General features: G+C 40.9%; 1 long non-coding RNA gene across 1 annotated transcript; it reads left to right on the top strand.

The window, feature by feature from the left end:
• The first annotated feature begins 18,154 nt into the window (after positions 1 to 18,154).
• LOC118559407 lies at positions 18,155 to 18,735 on the top strand. Its single transcript, XR_004928842.1, has 4 exons — positions 18,155 to 18,263; positions 18,358 to 18,419; positions 18,508 to 18,605; positions 18,698 to 18,735. It is a non-coding gene; the product is annotated as an uncharacterized LOC118559407 (long non-coding RNA).
• Positions 18,736 to 19,755: the final 1,020 nt, after the last annotated feature.

The following is a 19,755-nucleotide window of genomic DNA, read 5'->3' as shown; positions in this document are numbered from 1 at the left end:
AGCAGGAAAGAAAGACCTATTGGGAAAAAAAGAACAGCAAAAATTTAAACTGGATAGGTAAATGAATTCATGTATGATTTTTTTTTTGTTATCTCAGGGGAATAGTACAAAAAATAAAACACCTTACCACATTCGCTATAATCAGAGGCAACTCATGGTGTGAACACTGGTCGAACTTTGGCCCGAAACAATGGCTTGAAGTAATTTATTTCTTATATTTCTACAAAAAACAAGGTTCCAAAGCAAGTAAGAGTTTTGCAGTTTTAGACTGTTGTTGTCGGATTTGAACTAAACCCCCTCCTCCATCCTTCTCTATTTTGGGTTAAAGCTTAGACTCGCTAGGGTTCTAAAGACCTCTGAATTTAAGGAGTATTACCCTGTTTAGAGTTCCTGTGAGACCTTTTTAGCTAGATAAGTAGGACACGACCGATCTACTAACTACCTCCGTCCTAGAACCACACCCTGTTTCAGTGGACAGGTTAGATAACCTAGTAGCCTGAGTCCACCTATTTCCCAACCACCGCCCTAGTTAACGGTGGCTCCTACTTTTTACAACGGCACTTGTTACTGTTGTTTAAAGTTTAGACTATAGGCAACCTTTAAAGACCTCCTAAATAATTTTAAAACCATGCACCATGTTAGGGTTAGGGTTTCACTCCACCATCGTCCGATAGTGCTATGAGCGTTATTACCACATTAATATTGCATATTAATGTCGATTTAAAGACGTTTTGTTTAACTTTAGGATTAGCCAATTTGAGCGACCAATCTCTACAGCGACCCCTAGTTCCTGGAGGTATAATTGCATGAATAAAATTGAACGTTCCTAAAGTAAATAATTTTACTGAGCAAACCATTTTTTAAAGTATTATTTTCTCAAATAATATTTTGTGTAACTCGGGATTTGCATTGTGAATGGGTTGAAACACACGCCAAATCTTGTTCTTAATTAGTCAAACTAATTTAAGCTCATTCCATGTTCTTTAAGTCAGATCTGCAGTGAACCAGGATTCACTAAATTATTCTAATGATGATCACCCAACTTTGTTTTGTCTTTTGTGTTCTTTTGCATGTACATAGTTACTTAGCTTAGCTTCTTTTTATATTAATTTTGCTTAGTAGTTTTAGTTAAGTTTCACTAGCCAAGTAGAGAAGATTTGTTGATTGAAGTATAGTGTTAATTCAGATAAACAACATTCTATAGTGTTGTTCTCTGGATGTTAATTTTATTTCTGTAAAAAAATGCTTAAACTTGAAGAGAAGTTGTTACTCCTTATTCTATGTGTGTGCAGAGTTTGCTGTTAAAAGATCGGCAGTGCTCGAATCATCCTTTTCAATATTGTCCTGATATCAGCTTAAGAGTTTAAGAGCTAATATCCACCAGACAATACCTAAGAGACAGAGAGTTATTTATTAAACATTACCAAACTTTAAACAGTGTACAATTGCACAACAGGAGTTATGCAGCAGTTTGTGCATAATGGAGCACAGCTCATACACATAGTTTCATTGGAATTCACATGTACTTGTTTGAGTTATGAGAGTCCACAAAGCTTTAGGTCCCAGGTGCAGGGGTGTTGTATATTTTTATGCACTTCAAAATATTTTTATATGCTCTGCCTCAGTATGGCTCCACACTTGCTGCTTGGAGGTGTGATGAGTTTCACTTCGGATGTCAGAACCATTACACAAGCCTGTTTTTAAAGCACACCTTCCCCTTGGATTAAAGCTGACAGGTCACTGATAAGAGAATTGCTGCTTCAATGACTCAAAATATAATTGACTTGTCGGCCTCCTCAGCTTTGCAGGAGAATAACATTAAAAACATCCCTCTTAGCGTGACACTGGGAAGAAATGAGGGGCCATTAGGAATGTCACTGTTCCAGGATCACTGCTGTACAAAGAATGTTTCAGTGAGTGAAATGTTTGGAGGTGTCATGGTTATGTAATGAGACTCAGAAGGAGGGCAACTACGGAGACAGGTACTCGGTTTAGAAAGTTTATTGTAAAGACGGGGTGTTGGCTCGAGAATGGTTCTGGCTGGTCTGTCCATCGGGGTTCCACTGGAGAGAGAATGAGAAGACTGGTGAGCAGGAGCAGGAGCAGATATGTCCGTAAGTCAGAGGAGAACTCACTGGGTTCCAGGCTGAGTTACAGTCCGGGGAGGGTAATGTCCAGGATCCGGGAGGAGGTGCGGGTCTGGTGAACTCTCTCAGGGTTCTCCGGTGTTGGAGGGTGGACAGGCAGGTGAGCACAGCAGGAGGACCAAGGCAGGTGCAGCGCCTGAGTCTCTGTTGTAGGTTCACGGAGAGCTGACTCGGAAATGCAGCGGCTCGGAAATCCTGGGTTCTGGATAGCTGCAAGGAGGTAAAACAGGGTTAGACTAGACTTGGATGAAACACTCGGGAAAGGTTCTAGGTTGGCCATGTACCACGCTGGAAGCGAGTAAGAACTGACACCCTCCTGCTGGACCGCTGCTCCTTATGAAGAGCAGCAATCAGTGGTAGGTGGAAGGCACCTGCCCTTCACGCCCTGCAGAGGAAGAGAGAGAGAACCCAGCCTGCACCCGGCCTACAGAGTGTGACAGGAGGAGTTTGTTACTATTCTGGACACCTCTTTATTTCATCTGTTTGTTTGGCTATGTGAAAAATGCCCCAATGTTCAGAGAACAGGACAGAAGACCCTGGAGCCATCAGTCGTTAAAGTCAGAACACAGTACAGTTTAGATCAATAACTGCAATGTCACAACTGAAAGACGACCAAACATGCTATGACTGGTGCTTTGTGTTACAAAACTTTGTATTAGTGAAAAGGGCTGGGGTATACATAGATCCATCTGTTTATGTCTTATACTTGCCTCATCCTGTTCAAGCTGCTGGTGCTTATCCCAGCTGTTACTGAAGAGTAATCCTGCACAAGTTGCCACACCTAAAGTCACACCTAAAGAGTTACAAGTAAGCTTGCTTGGGTGTTTCTGGACTGCAAAAACTCCACTCTTGCACTGTGAAAATATGCAAACTTGGAAAGTAATGGCCCAGTCTGAGATGTACCCTGCGTTTGTTTTATTTTGGAAGTCAGAGCTTGGAGCGGGCGATGACACCACACCTGAGGTCAGAGTGTTCCAGTAACAGGTGAGAAAATTGTGGTTATGTTTTTTTGGTAATGACTGCTGGTGATACAACATGACACCAATATATTTCTCCACATATGCTTTAATGAGAAATATTTTATTGTGGCAACTTTCACTACATTCTCTATAGCCATATTGGACACTGTATGCTGGGTTGCTCAGCAAGCTCAAATATTCTCTGTTGTAATTTAAACTTCATAAAGTTCTTGTCACAGTTAGAAGGAGTACAAAACAAATACACCATTAAAGCAGAACTTACAAACTGATAAACAAAACAGTCATAGTTATAGTCACTTTTGAAGGAGTTGGGGAGTTCGGCCTAGAATTGGCGTGTTGCCCGATCCAACCGTCTCAGTCGTTGTCTCCTCTGGCAAGACACTTCACCTGCATTGCCTGATGACGGTGGTCAGAGGGCCTGGTGGCACCAATGTATGGCAGTCTGCCCCAAGGCAGCTGTGGCTACTAACATAGCTCACCACCATGATTGTAATGTAAAGCGCTTTGGCGTCGTCGGACTAGTAAAATCACAATACAAATACAAGCCATTTACCATTTATGTCCCTTATCTAATTCTTGAATATCTCCGTTTTGCATGCAATGGTTGGATACTAAGTCGTTTTAAGATTGGTGAAAATCCATTTAGTTTTTGGCCACAATGAGATTAACTTCTTACTCACCTTCTGAATTTATACAAAATAAACACATTGGATGCATATAGCTAAAACTAGAACTATATTTACTATGGGAGATTAGGGAATGGGAAAGTGCCTGGATACAGGTTCAGTTTTAGTATGGATCATAAATTGCTGACAGCAAAAATGTTACTGAAACTAAATAATAAAGAAGGAGATGAACTAGGCTAATAGGGGAACAGGTCTAACATCGGTGAATAAAACAAAATGCTCAGAACACAAAAAAAAGTAACAATCTAAAAACAAAGGAATGAACTAATAAAACCTAGCCACATTAAAGAATGCAGATGAATGAAGTGATATAGAAAAACCCAGAGGACAATTATAAAGAACTCGTAAATGATCAGAAAACCCAATCCCTAACACCCATGGATCAAGACAGCTTTATCAGTTAGAAAGAAAGATGTTTGACATTTGTTTTACCTTTATAAATTATTATGTTATTTAAAACCCTGCGACAGACTGGCGACCTGTCCAGGGTGTACCCCGCCTTTCGTATAAAAACCCTTTGTTCTATATAACTTGATTTGGTGGGATCCGACAAAACATAATCTTGCAACCAATTCTGGTTGCACTAAAAGCCTTTCATGGGTTTACAACACTGATTCACATTCTTTTTAACAAGATGAAAGTAGTCTAATGAAATTGTCAGTGTTATGGATTACCTTATAGTATATTCTAAACGTGCAGTGAGTTTATTTGAAGGGAAAGGGAATAAAAGCTCAGGATGTGAAATGGTGGGAAGTATGTATTTCATTCTACATGTAACTGCTTGCAAATTGGCTAAAATCAGATCGATATTTTCTTAGTGTCAGAACAGGCAGAAGGTTTTTTCACTGTAAGCACAGAAACCTGTGATTACATCCTGTAGGGATCTTTGTGAGTGAGAACTAGACAGATACAGCATGTGTTTCAAGTGAGCGCTACATTTTCAGAGACGCTGGCTGTACTTTGGTCTGCCATGTGGAACGCTGAAGTGTCAGAGGACTCACTAGGATGGAAGTGCTGCCGGGGAATGCAAATACTTTGCTTAAATCAGTGTGTGCGTGTGTCTGTGTCAATGCAAATTAATCCAAAGCATTGAGTGTTACAAGCCTTTGAACACATTGGTCTCTTAATCCAACATCAGCTAGTAAGAGAACAGAACTGACTGAAAGACCAATGCCTAAAACACATATTCAAATAATGTTTGAACTGATTTTATTTTTCATCTCTTAACAATACAACAACTGTCCAGTAAGACTGGTCCTATTCAAAACATGTCTGTGCTTCCTGGAGTTTGAAGTTTACCTCCAGTAAAGTTGCAATGATGTCTTAATCTCTTTAAACACAAAGTTACATTCTCTGAAATTAAATGCAAGGAGTGTAATTTAAAGGAAAGACAAAAAACACCCGGATGACAATAGAAAACCTATTTTGTCTTTTGTAAAAATATTTTGAAATGAGCATAGTGATTTCCCACTTTTTATAAGCCATTGCCACTGTTGTTGCATGGACTGGATTTGAATGTTTTGCCAAAAAGATTTTACACAGAAAATATAAAAAGACAACAACCAAAAGAGCTTTCAACACAGCTCAACAAGATCAAGATCAGAGAGGGAAAAAATAACTGAGGGGATAAATAGAGGTGCAGCTGCAGGACAACATCAGTGATGCTTCAAAAGCATTGAAAAAATGTCAGGTCACAAACTGAATGCACAGGCTGTAGGTGACTTGAAATGGGGGAAAAATCTAAGCAGTCAGGAGTGGAAGACGAACTCTCCCGGTGGATACTTGATTACCTCACTGGTCGACCACAGTATGTGAGGACATGGAGCTGTGTCTCTGACAAGCTGAGCTGCAGCATGCGAACTGTGTTGACACCGTTTCTGATCACCTTCTACACCGCAGACTTCTCCATCAGCTCATCAGGCTTCCACCTGCAGAAGTTCTCTGATGACGCTGCAATAGTCGGTCTAATCACAGATGAAGATGAGTCACAGTACAGACAGTGGATCCAGAGCTTTGTAGACTGGTGCCAGCTGAACCACCTCATGTTAAATGCAGGGAAAACAGAGGAGCTGGTGTTGGACTTTAGGAGGCACAGACCACAGGTGAACACCCTGGGAACTGATGTCGAGGTAGTGCACTCTTATTGGTGCCTGAGTGTTTACTTGAACCATCTAACCAGGGTCAGAGCAGACTTGCTGAGGAGTCTGAGGTCTTTTGGAGTGCAAAGGTGCTCCTGAAGACCTTTTTTAACTCTGTGGTGGCATCAGAGATCTTCTATGGTGTGTTCTGTTGGGGCAGCAGCCTGTCTGTAGCTGAGAGGAAGCGGCTGGATAAACTCATTAGGAGGACCAGCTCTGTCCTGGGATGCCCCCTGGATCCATTGCAGGTTGTGAGAGACAAAAGGACTGTAAGGAAAATCACATCACAGATGGACAATGTCTCCTTGCCCATGCATGGAGCTGTTGCAGAGCTGGAGAGCTCTTTTAGTGACAGACTGCTGCATCCTAGATGCTCAAAGGAGCGATTCCGCAGGTCCTTCCCCCCAGCTGCTGTTAGACTTTATAATCACTGCTGCTCACAACAGACTCAATAACTGTTTATAACATGCTAATGGTTGCACGGGTTCTGATCTGATCATGAATCATTTACACAGTATCTTAGATCCTAAGGTACACTTTCGCACATCTCAGCTACTTCGAGATGCTGCTCTACTATCATCCATATTGCATATTATTTCATATTGTTCTGCAAATAGGTTGGTGTTCTTTATTTCCACTGTTCAATATTTATATTTTTTACCTGAGTATGCCATATCATCAATAATTATGCAATATTTTCTCTGGAATTTATGTTGGTGTTTCTGATACGCTCATCCTCTGCTAATTTAGAACTAACTTTACAGTTAGCTTGTGTTTTGTACTACTATAAACTGTGTGTAACTCTCTATGTGTTTTGGCCACTGTCATGCCCGATTTTCCCCATTGAGGGATTTTCTCCTCTAATCTAATCTAATATAATTTTGTTTTATCTTTTGTCCAGTATATCCATTGTCCCATATCCTATAACTGATTCCAAACTAAGCACATGTGCCCGTATTAAGAATCCTAAGACTAAAAGAAGCTCTTAGTGATGTAATTTTAGGAAAAATCTTAGAATTTACAGAATTCTAAGATTTTTCTCAGAATTTTACCTCAGTAAGATGAACGTTATTCACAAAACATCTTAGGCCTTAAGAGAGCTTCTAAAGTGAGAAAATGTTAGGAGTAGTGAGAATGACCTTTAGTGAGACTAAGAGTTTCTGAAGCAGAGAAGATGGTAGAAACAGGGAGAACTGATTGGCTCATCCACCACCCAACCAGTGAAGGAAATGAGTACACAAGCTTCTTTAACAATCATACAATTATTGATAAGTAGATAAGATAACCTTTTAAGCTCATAGGGGGAAATTAATTAGTTTCAGCAGCCCAACGGGTTTTTCTCCATTGGATCTCCATTGGATGGTATTTTAGACATGAGTAATCTATCCTTGGTAAATGGATATGTACCACAGGCTTTTAAAGTAGCTGTTATTAAACATTTACTTAAGGAACCATCTCTTGATCAAGATGAGTTAGTAATAGGGCTGGACGATAATTCAATAACAATATATATCGATCGATAGACGTGTGGCGCGATAGAAAAAAAAGGGTCGATAAAACTTCAATAGAGACAGTTTTCCTTCCTTTCAGCCTATCACATTAGTTGATGCTACAGTCACTACTTCCTCTCAACCAATTGTAATGGCGGACCCAGGCACGCCGTCACGAAGCGCCGCCCTCTCAAACCACAACACAGAGCACGTGAATATGTCGCAGCAAGGAGCGGAGGAGGAAACTGTCCTAAAATGGGGTTTTACTAGTTCGCCAGTCTGACAGAAATAAACCAGTGATTTGGAAAACTTGCAAGGAACCGATAAAAACAAAGTCTGGTAACGCAACCAACTTGTTTCATCACGTAAGCCGCTCACTACCACAGCAGCACAAGCTGCGCAACTCCGTGTCTTTGTAGGAATCTTCTGGAAGTTCTTCCAAAACAAAGCAGGTACAGCAGCTAAACTGGGCTCCCTTCTTTGTGATAAAATGACAAAGCGTCCAAGCGGCATAAGGACATCACGCATGCAGTAAAATGCTTCATAGTGATGGATATGCTGCTGTTGTCTGCAGCTGAAAAACCTGGCTTCAAACAACTACTCGCCACTCTTGATCCGCGATATAAAGTTCTGGGACGCAAGTTTTTCTCTAGCAGCGCTCCCTAATGCAGAGAATCAGTGCAAAATGAGCTGCAATCTGTGTCTTCCCATGCCACATCCTCGGACCTCAGTCCTGCATCAGCCTCTCAATTATGAAACATGAGAAGTAACTAGTGTACTATTCCCACTTAAATAGGCAATTTTATTTATTTATTTGGTATATTTATTTTGGTCATTTTACTAGTCACTTTAGTTTATTCTTTGTCAGTATTTAATAACATAACTCGGGTCTCTTAAGTTATTTTTCTTTAAAAAAATTCTGTTATGGTTAAAAAAGTTGGTTAAATAAAGATTTAATTGAAATTCTGTGATTGTGTTCTTTATTAAAATTAAATCATTTAGCAATATCATAAAATGTCCAGGCAGAGCTGCACATAAAATATGGTATGGTATATTATTTTCAATAATTATCGATATCGATCAATATGCATTTTTTTTTTATCGATAAGCTTTTTTTCTATATTGTCCAGCCCTAGTTAGTAAATTACAGACCTATATCTAATCTTCTTTTCTTATCTAAAATTCTTGAGAAAGTAGTTGCTAATCAACTATGTGAACATTTACAAAGTAATGACCTACTTGAGGAGTTTCAGTCAGGCTTCAGAGCTCATCATAGCACTGAAACAGCTCTGGTGAAGGTCACTAATGATATTCTCATGGCCTCAGATAATGGACTTGTGTCTGTACTTGTCCTGTTAGATCTCAGTGCTGCACTTGATACAGTTGATCACAATATTCTCCTACAAAGACTTGAACATACTGTAGGGATTAAGGGAAAAGCATTAGGCTGGTTTAAATCTTATCTGTCAATCAACCAGAGGGATCATATTTCTCCAATTTTAGCTTCCCTTCATTGGCTTCCTGTTAAATCAAGAATAGAATTTAAAATTCTCCTTCTAACGTATAAAGCCCTTAATAATCAAGCTCCATCATATATCAGAGCTCTGATTACCCCGTATGTTCCTAACAGAGCACTTCACTCTCAGACTGCAGGTCTGCTGGTGGTTCCTAGAGTCTCTAAAAGTAGAATGGGAGGCAGATCCTTTAGCTATCAGGCTCCTCTCCTGTGGAACCAACTCTCAGTTTTGGTCCGTGAGGCAGACACCCTGTCTACTTTTAAGACTAATCTCAAAACTTTCCTTTTTGACAAAGCTTATAGTTAGAGTGGCTCATGCTACCCTGAGCTACCTCTATAGTGATGCTGCTATAGGCTTAGGATGCTGGAGGACATCAGGGCCTATTTTTCTCACTCTACTGATTTCCACTGTTCTCCAGTCGACTGTTGTCATTTCAGCTTTTAACTTTTTGCTCTTTCTCTTTTTTCTTCATAGTAGGTACACCTGGTCTGGCGTTCTGTTAACTGTGACATCATCCAGAGAAGACGGCTCACCCGCTACTACCATCTAATGTAGAACAGATTACTAGATCAATGTGTGCTTCTGTGCTTTTTTGTCTCTCTTGTTGTGTCTCTGCTCTGTCTTCTGTAACCCCAGTCGGTCGAGGCAGATGACCGTTCATACTGAGCCTGGTTCTGCTGGAGGTTTTTCCTTCCCGTTAATGGGTGGTTTTTCTTTTCACTGTCGCTTCATGCTTGCTCAGTATGAGGGATTGCTGCAAAGCCATGGACAATGCAGATGACTCTTCCTGTGGCTCTACGGTTCCCCAGGAGTGAATGCTGCTTGTCGGGACTTTGAAGCAATCAACTGGTTTCCTTATATAGGACATTTTTGACCAATCTGTATAATATGATTGAACTTGATTTTGTAAAGTGCCTCAAGATGACATGTTTCATGATTTGGCGCTATATAAATAAAATTGAATTGAATTGAATGTAAATAAGATGCGACCTGTCTAGGGTGTAACCCGCCTCTCGCCCATTGACTGCTGGAGATAGGCACCAGCACCCCTCGTGACCCCAGCAGGGATAAGCGGGTCACAAAATGGATGGTTGGATGGTAAATAAGATACGTTGAAACATTTTGATTGTTTGTGACAATCAATTAATTTTGTTACATTTCATCATCATGACACACATTTCTTAATCCAGTCTATTCGGTTAATTTGTCTGCTCTGATCACTAGGAGCGCATTTGTGTTGTTTTTTTCTTTTCTTATACTATCAAGCAATCACAGCTCTTAGAAGACAGCGTCACACCTAGCAACAGGGTAAACCCCACCTTGTCACTAAGATATACATTTCTGTCATTTCCTTACTCAGAGTTGTTCTCAGTAACTATCTGAAACAACTATCTGGAATTTTTAGGCTAAGATAGGAGCTTTCTGAGAGACTCTATTTGTTAATACAGGCACTGATCCTCTACCAGATAGTACCAAAAGAAAACAGATATTGTTTACATAAATTTTTAAAATGCTATTTACAGTCTGGAACATTAACCAGATACTGTCCACTTATCAACCCCTACATGCAGTAATTAGGTGCCAGGGCTGTGACTGACTCACCTTCCATATGTTTATCCTAAGGCATCTTTTTTGATTTTCCTTTTTTTCCTTTTCCACCCAACCGCCCCACCCCCACCCCCACCCCGCCCACCCCACCACCCCAAATCTTAGTCTCTTTTCAAACTATTTCTATCACACAACTAAGCAGGCTGAGTGATTCAGCCATTCACAGTAACTTTTTAATTATGTTTTTATGCTGATTTCTTGCCATGACGCCTTTGGGACTTGCTTGTGCGAAACAATTACCAGTGGCTGCCTATTTTCTGTCTCTTATCCATGGAAAGCTCCTGCCTCTGGGGTGATAAAATACACTCTACTCCTCCATCTTGTTTACTTTGCATTCTTTCCTTCTTTTTCTCCTCTTTCCATCCTCCATTTTAATCTTTTGTCTTCCCATTCTATTCTGTTTTGTTCTTTTCTGACTTGATTGACAGTTTTTCACTTTAGTCTTTTTGCCATCACATTTTAATTCTTTTTGGGTTTACAGTGAATTTGCACATTGATGCATTCCTCATGTATTTTAAACATTATTTATGGTTCAAGTAAAAAGTTGATTTTAGTCTACAACCCTTCTTCTGATGTATACAGCTTTATACAAAGGACATTCATTTGATATGCATAGCAAGAGAAACATGGTTCTTTGCTTGTAGCTAAAAATACTTTTTCACCTCAGTGCAATAGTGTACTTTTTCCTTTTTTGCAAATATAGAAAGATTTGTTCAAGGCACCATCACATAGCATTAAAACTCTATGATGCTCTCTAGGACGTGTAGGAATGTAGTTGGATCACAGCACATAAAAAAAACTTCAGTGTTATGGCAGTCCTGGAGGCACTCTACACACTGTCACCACATTTTATATGTCACCTTCCTACAGAGTTTGCTGTATATGCTCCAGTCATTGCACTGTATCTCTGACCTTACCTGGCAGGACTCTTAGATTTGTCAGGATGAGCATCAGTAGATCATGCCACCCTACCCAATCCCACTGCCAGGGGATTTACTTCTGTGGATGTATTTATGACCTTGTCATGTTCCTACTTGGGAGGCTCAAGGGCCTCCATAATTAATTCTTCCTAAGTGGTCACGGCGATCAGTTCCAGGTTATTCTAAATGCCAATCTAAGCTCTAACAAGGCCTCACCGGTACGTCTGTAAAGCTTGCAACTCCACACTTCTCCAAGAATTTTGATTTGAGAAACCCTCCTGGGTGGTGTTATGCCATTTTATGACGTGACAGACCACATTTCCCAGCATGCAATTTGGTCTAAATGGCCACTGACTCCCAGCATGGTCATCCTGACCTAGCAACGAGATAACGTTGCTATGATACGATATAAAGGCGTGTGGCGCACTCCATTCTCCCTTCACTGGCACCACGCAAACTGGGAAGACACACACAGCTGTTCATCCCGTTGGGATTTTTCCCCACGTAGCACGTGCTTCGATTTCTCGCTGGACCGAGAACTTTCAAATCAACTTTCCCTGCTTTCCTATGTAGGAGGTCGACTTTAAAAGGTACTTTGAATTCACTTTGAGCAGAGACTGAGAGCCGCTTATCTCCCAGTGATCGTCGAGAACCCCGCGTTTGTTCTGGCCAAACAAAGCGTCTGAAAGCCCAGAGACTGAGCGGGATTTCCTCCCGTTACTTGCTGCCTGACGGACCTGCGCTCGCCAAAGCACTCCAGGACGCCCGTGGATTCGGAGCTGGGACCTCCCCTGAGACAACACAAGTAAAATGGGACGTCCCCCTTTTATGTCTCTTTTTCACCCATAAAGTGATATTTTGTGCCTGGGCAGAACCTATTAGGATTTAGTTTAATGCTCAACTACTCCGAGTCGGAGTTTGTTTTAACTGCTGGATATTTCTGATGTATGTGCATGCATTTTGTAAGTGATTTTGGCTGTGTTGGTTTTTGGTTTTTATAAGCTGATTCCGCCGAGGATCAATCTTCCTTTTCCATTCTCTCCTTATCTTAAGCTTCGATCTCTTTGTCTGCAATTTCAGTTTGCACATTTTCTTTGAGTCCTTTGCTCAGGAGGAAAGACCACCTCCCGGTCAGGGCCCGTTCTACACACTAACGTGTGCAGTAGATACGTCATTAAGACTTCCTCCTCACGTACCATGTAAGGTCGTAGGTCATATGTCGTCATAGTCGCCATTTTGGGAAGTTGCGGATTAGCTCTGAAAGTTAGATTAAGTGGTTGTGGTATACGAAGCGTCCCCATCTAGTTTCAAGTCTGTCTTCTCAAAGCTATTTTGTCTTTCAATGCTGCTCTGTCAAAGTGCTGACTCCTTGAATGTGGTGTTGAACTGTGAATTGAACTAAGAATTGCTACCTCTCATTTGATCCATTTTGACATTTATTTTCTTCTGCATTTTATTTTTAGTAGCAAGTAGTGTTTCCTAGTTATATTGTATTAGAATAATTACTGTAACAGGGAATTGTTTTGGTTTAATAAATACTAACATGTGGAATAGTAATTGTTTGTGTTTATTTTGATCTTGAAGTTATATGGTCTCTAAAAGTACATAATTACCTCTTTTTGAGATAACAACTGAAATCATCTGAGACATTTTCATTGGTTTGTGGTAAAGATGTAAGGATTAAACTCCAATTGTATGTAACGTTCCTGGCACTGGAGCTGATTTGAATATTACTCAACACACCTGGTCACTCTCCACACTGCTTTGCAATCAACCTCTACTGGCTTCACCTGTCTCCACCTGCATAAAGGCTTTGTCCAAGTCAGTCTCCAGTGCCAGACCGTCTCTACTCATTCTCTACTCGCAAGCCAATGGTAAGAGCATTCTAGCCTCATTTTATTCTGTTAAAATACCTGTCTGTTGCCCGACCTGTTCTCAGGCCAGCAGACAGCTTTGCTAGGGGCCGGGACAACGCAGTCCTTTTGGGCCCCCCCTCTACACCTGCCGCCACCACACACACACACACACACACACACACACACACACACACACACACACACACACACACACACACACACACTAGTTATGGGTCCGGCAACACCGATGCGTCAGCGCATGTGTCGAACTCATAGAGCAAAACCCGTGTCGATGCGTGTATCGACACGGGAAAGTCACGTGACCGATACAGGAACTGTTTTGAACTGACTGATGCGCCAAACTGTTTCTGTTCCCTCTAAGCTGCACGCGTGTGCATTCGCGCACAGCAGCGCGCACAGCAAAGCTATGCTGCACAGTAAATAAAATCCAAGCTGAACTGTAAACAAAATAACGGTTAATAATGCTTAATTTTTAACCATTTTGCAACTCTGGTGTGATGGTGTTGTACCAGTCTCGCTCTGTGAGCGCCAGGTGTTGATCGGAGCGCACCACTGATGGATGGGTTGGGCAGACGCCTTTATGGTTGGGCGGGTTGCGCTGTGCGTCTTTGTTCTGAGTGTCATTTCAGAAAAAACGGCTGATCTACCCTTAGTAGAAAGCTGCTACTCTGAGTAGTTCTTCCTCCCTTTGTCATACTCAGCATTTCCGATTTCAGAACAGATGATATCAGTCAGGTAACTAAACACAGCACCCAATCAACCATTCAACGTAAGCATGAGCATGAAATAAAGCCCGATCACTGGAACGCAAATAACGTGATTCACCATGGCAATGACAGGAAATAAGGTTGGAAGTACACAGGTCCTACGAGTAGAATTAGAAATCTTTAACGAAGGCAAATGGACAATATTAAACCATAAGAAACAATGCCGTGGCTGTTGAAAACCGCAAGAGAGAATTGTTGAAAAAGTCAATGCATGCGCGATATGAAAGTTATGTGATGGAGAATTGAAGCTGTTTTCCCACACTTCACTGTTCAACACAAAAGGGGGAGTGTGTGTGTGTGTGGGGGGTGGGGGCATTGAAAGGACATGGCAGCAAAAAATTTGTATTAATAAATAAATAAGCATCCTTGTTCACATTATTTATTGACTGTATCTAAAAAAAATCAAACATATGTTTAATTCAAATGAAAATATAAAATAATACAATGCAACATACAGTGATTTAAATTGTATTGTGTATTGTGGTCATCAAATCAGTGTCAGTTAACTCTGTCAACCAGGTTGCCTGTAGGGATTTTTAAGGTCCAGCAGGTGTCAGTATTCAGTGACACAGTATCGGCACAGTATAAATACAGTATGGCAACGTGTTGAACGCTTCATGACGCCTCATCGACCCATCACTAACACACACACACACCAAAAAAGTCAACTTAACTGTATACTTCATGCCCTGGAAATCTCTGTATTTTATGCTGGATATTTTCAACCCATCTATTGAATTTAGTGCACTTGTTGATCTTTTCTTTATAAGAGAACAGCAAGCACTGCAGCCAAAGTATGGCCTTTTTATACCTGCTGTATATTAGCCAGTCCCTAAGCTTGATGTATTATTAAACTGTTGACCTTTCGGGTTTTGTGATTTTTATTTTATTACAATTAAATAAAATTAATAATAATTTTATGTTCATAGTGTTTTTTTCCTAATCCACCTCTTATATCTTCTAATCCTTATGTAATTTTGTCTGTGTTGTGTACACCTGCCTGGTGCTTTAATCCTTTAAATTTCCCCATCGTGGGATAAATACAGGATTAGCTAATGTTATCTTAAATACCACTTTTTAATAGGATAAATGTACTGGGTTCTTTCAAGGTCCTAATTACATTTTCTGTGTGGGCTCCAGTAACATATGATAGATAATATCTACTTTGAAAGGTAACATGAACTGCTGCTGAAGATGACCACTCTGATCTACCTGGATGTTTTCTGGAGGACTGAAACGCCTCAGTCAGTGACGTCAGTCTGTGGGTCGGTCGGGGCAATGAGAGAAGTTTCGTCTCCTCTCTTCTATTTCTGTCGCTCGACGTTTTCTTGCTCATGGTTTTTCACGTGCTTAGATAAATTTGCTGTGTTTCCACTGAATTTAACTGGCTTTTTACAAAACATACAGCTTGATTTCATTTACGGTATTAAAAAATAGCCAAATTTTTTGAGAGAGAGCTGAGTGGGCGGGCCAGGTTGAGCCTGCTTGCTGATTGGCTGGCGCCGCTGAGCCATGTGTCAGAGGGGAGGGGGAGCAGCAGAGTGCCGTGACACAGACTGCTCGCGTGCTGACTGCAGCAGACGTGGAGACGTTGGGGAAGCTGCTGCAGTCACGCGCGCTGACTGACACTCTAGCTTTCCACTGTTATGCCAGAAACCTGTTTGATTATGATTATTATTATTAATTATAGTTTGCATAACTCTGACAAATGGCCAAACGTATTCACTTTCACAATAGAAGTCCAGTTTTTTAACATTTTTTTGGAATCCTTCCTAATGTTGAAGACAAAACAAAACTGTTTCCACTTTTTATTCCCTCTCATTTGTATAAAGCAGTGAATTTTAAATGTTTTTGGTCATGCCCCCCCCCCCCCTATTGAGGAAGGAAACACTTTCAAAGCTGTTCGCCCATAGGGGGCACGCCCTGCTTTCTGAAAAGCACTGGTATAAAGGATCACTGGGCTATTCTTTGAAATAAAAGAAATGCACTCCACTTTAATTGCAGACTAAAAAACTATTGACAAGTTCTTTTAGTCTCAGAGCAACCGACACAGCTGAGTCTGTGTGCAAATTGGACATGTGTGCCATACTCGCTAGCTACTAGTACCTACACCAGCAGATACTGATTCCTTTGGGGCAAATACCTAGGTGTGGCATGCTCTCTCCGCCTCTCTGCCTGCTCGGACGCTTTTTTCTCTGCTCCCTGCTTGCTTGCATTTTCCTGCCTATTACTTTTTATCTCTTAACCAAAACCACAGAAAGTTGGATTTAGTTATTTTATTTATTTTTTGATTTTGAAAAGATTCCTACCTTCACCACAATGGACTTTGACAAGCTTTTACAGAAGATAGCTGTTATGGAATTGAAAATCTGTCGACTCGAAGTGAATTATAATGTAATCGCCACACATGGAAATTAAACAACCCTGTATGTGATTCCGAACGGTGACAACCAGCCTGGCGACTCAGCAAACAACAGATCCCTGAGGAAAATGAGAATCCCTGGACCGCTCTCGGTGCAAGACCAAAGGATCAACAATACCCCACATCTAGACAAAGAAAACTGGCCTAGTCTACAGAGAGATGTCCCAAGACAAGTGAAACAACAGCGGGCTGTTCTCACAACAAATGATAGGAGTAAACCTGCTGGAAATGCTGGAATTCCGCTACTAAACAGATTCGCTCCGCTCCAAAATGGGACCCAGGAGGATCATGACATCAATCAGAGGTACGTCAATAATTTTCGTTCTAAGCTATCACAGAAAAGACATGCCACAGGGCCAAGGACCCTGATATTATGGATCTGTAAGTGGGATTAAACATTTCTGTAACAAGAAAAACACAGAAGTGTTGATTTATAACGATAGGAACTGTGGCCTAGTGTCTTATGTATCAGACATCCTTCCAAGGATCTTGAAAGAACGCCCGACCTTGGAAAAACTCATAATACAAGCTGAAGCCCTGGGCGACATCAACCGGATAAGAAAATCAGAAGTATTGAAAGAGGATTACACACTGCATGAAAAGTGTGATTTTTGTCACTATGCGGCACTGTAGATTGTAGTGGAAGTTCAGGTTAACGGCTGTTCACGGTAATTTGCAGTCAACACCGAAAACTGCCATGAATTGTCAGAAATTGACATGGCAGTTGTCCCCCCATGACCCCCCTCCTCCTAATTCTAGGGGAGGCTTTAACATGTAAATGAAAATGCTGTGAGCTATACAAACGCAAATCAGTGTTGCAGGGGGAGGTTTCGCCTTTAGCAAGACAGAGCCACATTTCACAGACTTGATGCACAGAAGAAGTGATGTGATGGCATTGTCAGAAATCTTGAAGGTTGATTGCCATGACAAAAGCATCATGGCCAGAAGTTTCATCAACAAGTCTCCTGGTTTTTCACTTGTGGACTGATCACTTCGTAAAATGTGTTATTTAGTTAGAAGTTATAAATTTACTGAAGGCTGTGGCTGGAAATAATTGGGGTGCAGATAGACAATCATTATTAAACATATATAAGGCTCTCATGAGATCAATAATACATTATGGCAGTTTTATTTATGGAGCAGCAGCTAAAACAACATTACAAAGAATAGATAGATTACAAAGTAGGGCTTTACGTATATGCACAGGAGCAGTGAAAACAACACCTATCAACGCTCTTTTAGTAGACTGGAGAAACTCCACTGGAATTCAGAAGAATGAAATTAGGTTTAGTATATTGGATGAAAATTAAAAGTAGTATGGATGAAAATGTAACTTCAACAATTTTACAAACTTGTTGGGAATAAAAGGACATGCCAAGAATGGTGTCTTAAAGGATAATTGGGAAATAAAGGAAATATAAAGGATATTTATAGATTAAGGAAAGCATTATTTATTTATTATTTATTATCTTCAGAATACAAAATTAACAAATAGAATTTAATAGATGTAAAACAGTGTTGCTACACACTCATGAACAGTAGGTGGCGGTATGCACCTTAAATCTGCTTGCGATCCGCCATGATAGAAGAGAAGAAGAAGACAAAGACGAAGAAGAAGAAGAAGAAGAAAAAAAAAACGTGCTGAGCGCTCCGCTACTGTGTGTTCATGTCCTCTTCTGAGCCTGAAGATGAAATAAAACCACAACTGCTGGTAAGTGATCAATGGCTGGACGACGTCTCGCGTTCAACTCGCCTTCAACTTGCAAGAACAAGCTTTATTAAAGTGTATTTTTTGTGATTCACAGTAAGCAGGACGCCGTCTTCACAACTCGGAGACAAATTGCAGGCGCTATGAACCGGAGCAAGGGTAAGATTTAAAGAATATGCGTTCATTCTGCGGTAAAAGGAAATAGATACGGATAGATACCAATCATAACTACATTTTGTTTTCACAGACTAATCTCGCCTCATAATGAGGCGGTGACCTCCTATTTGCTCTGAGCAATATATGCAAGTCCAGATTTACACGATGTTGATAAAGACGACATTGTGTGTAAGTGACTTGTTTTACTGTTTTCTCCTTCCTTGTTACTGTGACTTGCGTTTGATTTTTATTCATACCACTCTCATTTAATTGTTTTCCAGCCGCTTGTAAGACGTATTATGAGACGGTACGCAGGAGCTGAAGCTGCCAAGAGTTCAGCTCGGAGTCGAGCTAGAAGAAAGAGGGTAAGACTTTATTTGGTGACTATTTTTCAGGTGCATTGATAGATGTGTTGTGTCCATACGCAGTGCATCCCATCGCATAGTACTGATTCATTGTTTTTTTTTTGTTTGTTTTTTACAGCTGCTGGAATCGAGGCAGAGTGTGCAGGCGGATGAGGAAGTGGAACTCTGGAAGTCCACCACCATCGACCTCATGTCTGGCGAAGAAGATGGCGTCGTTGGCGGAGTCTCCGGATGGATTGTACGGCCGCCGTCATTTCGTAGGGTTGTGCGCAATTCTGTTCCCCCGTGAAAATCTGTTTCTCCCGTGTCGGGAACGCGCTTTGCAGCCATTTTCCCGGCGCTTCTAATTGATTTCTCGGTAAAACAACTCATATAATCATGTCAAGGTTGTAACAGTCAGTTTAATCGGCAGCTGTTTACAAAATTGTAAAATAATAATAAATAAACCAGGTCTTCTTACGCTGTTTTGTTTTATTTTACAATTTTGTAAACAGTTGCAGATTAAACTGAATGTTACAACCTCGACATGATTATAGGACTTCTTTTACCGAGAAATCAACTAGAAGCGCCGGGAAAACCTGCTGCAAAGCGCGCTCCCGACACGGGGGAAACAGATTTTCACGGGGGAACAGAATTGCGCACAACACCGGATTTCTCTGAACTCTGTGTGAAGCTGCAGTCCCGGTTAGAGGCGACGCCGAAGTACAGAGCCACGCACAGTAGGCGTCTGCACATCGGACCTGCCTCGGAGAAAATGCTGCCAGCATTTACCTCCAACCCCGAGGAGGCAAACGGACAGTTCACGGAGTTGTAGTTTTTGGATACGCATGTGTGGGCAGATCCTCGTGTTGTATATAGGTGTTTGTTTTAATATAGCTCTTTCTTTGCATAAACATCTTCCTGGCAAATGTTCATTTCCTGTATAAATTCATTCATGTCTTTGATGGTAGCCTAATAATAGTGTAGTAGTGTAG

Source organism: Fundulus heteroclitus, unplaced genomic scaffold (assembly GCF_011125445.2).
Source record: "Fundulus heteroclitus isolate FHET01 unplaced genomic scaffold, MU-UCD_Fhet_4.1 scaffold_28, whole genome shotgun sequence".
Lineage (NCBI taxonomy): Eukaryota > Metazoa > Chordata > Actinopteri > Cyprinodontiformes > Fundulidae > Fundulus > Fundulus heteroclitus.
Note: the sequence above shows the minus strand (reverse complement) of the source record. Positions and strands in the feature narration are given on the sequence as shown.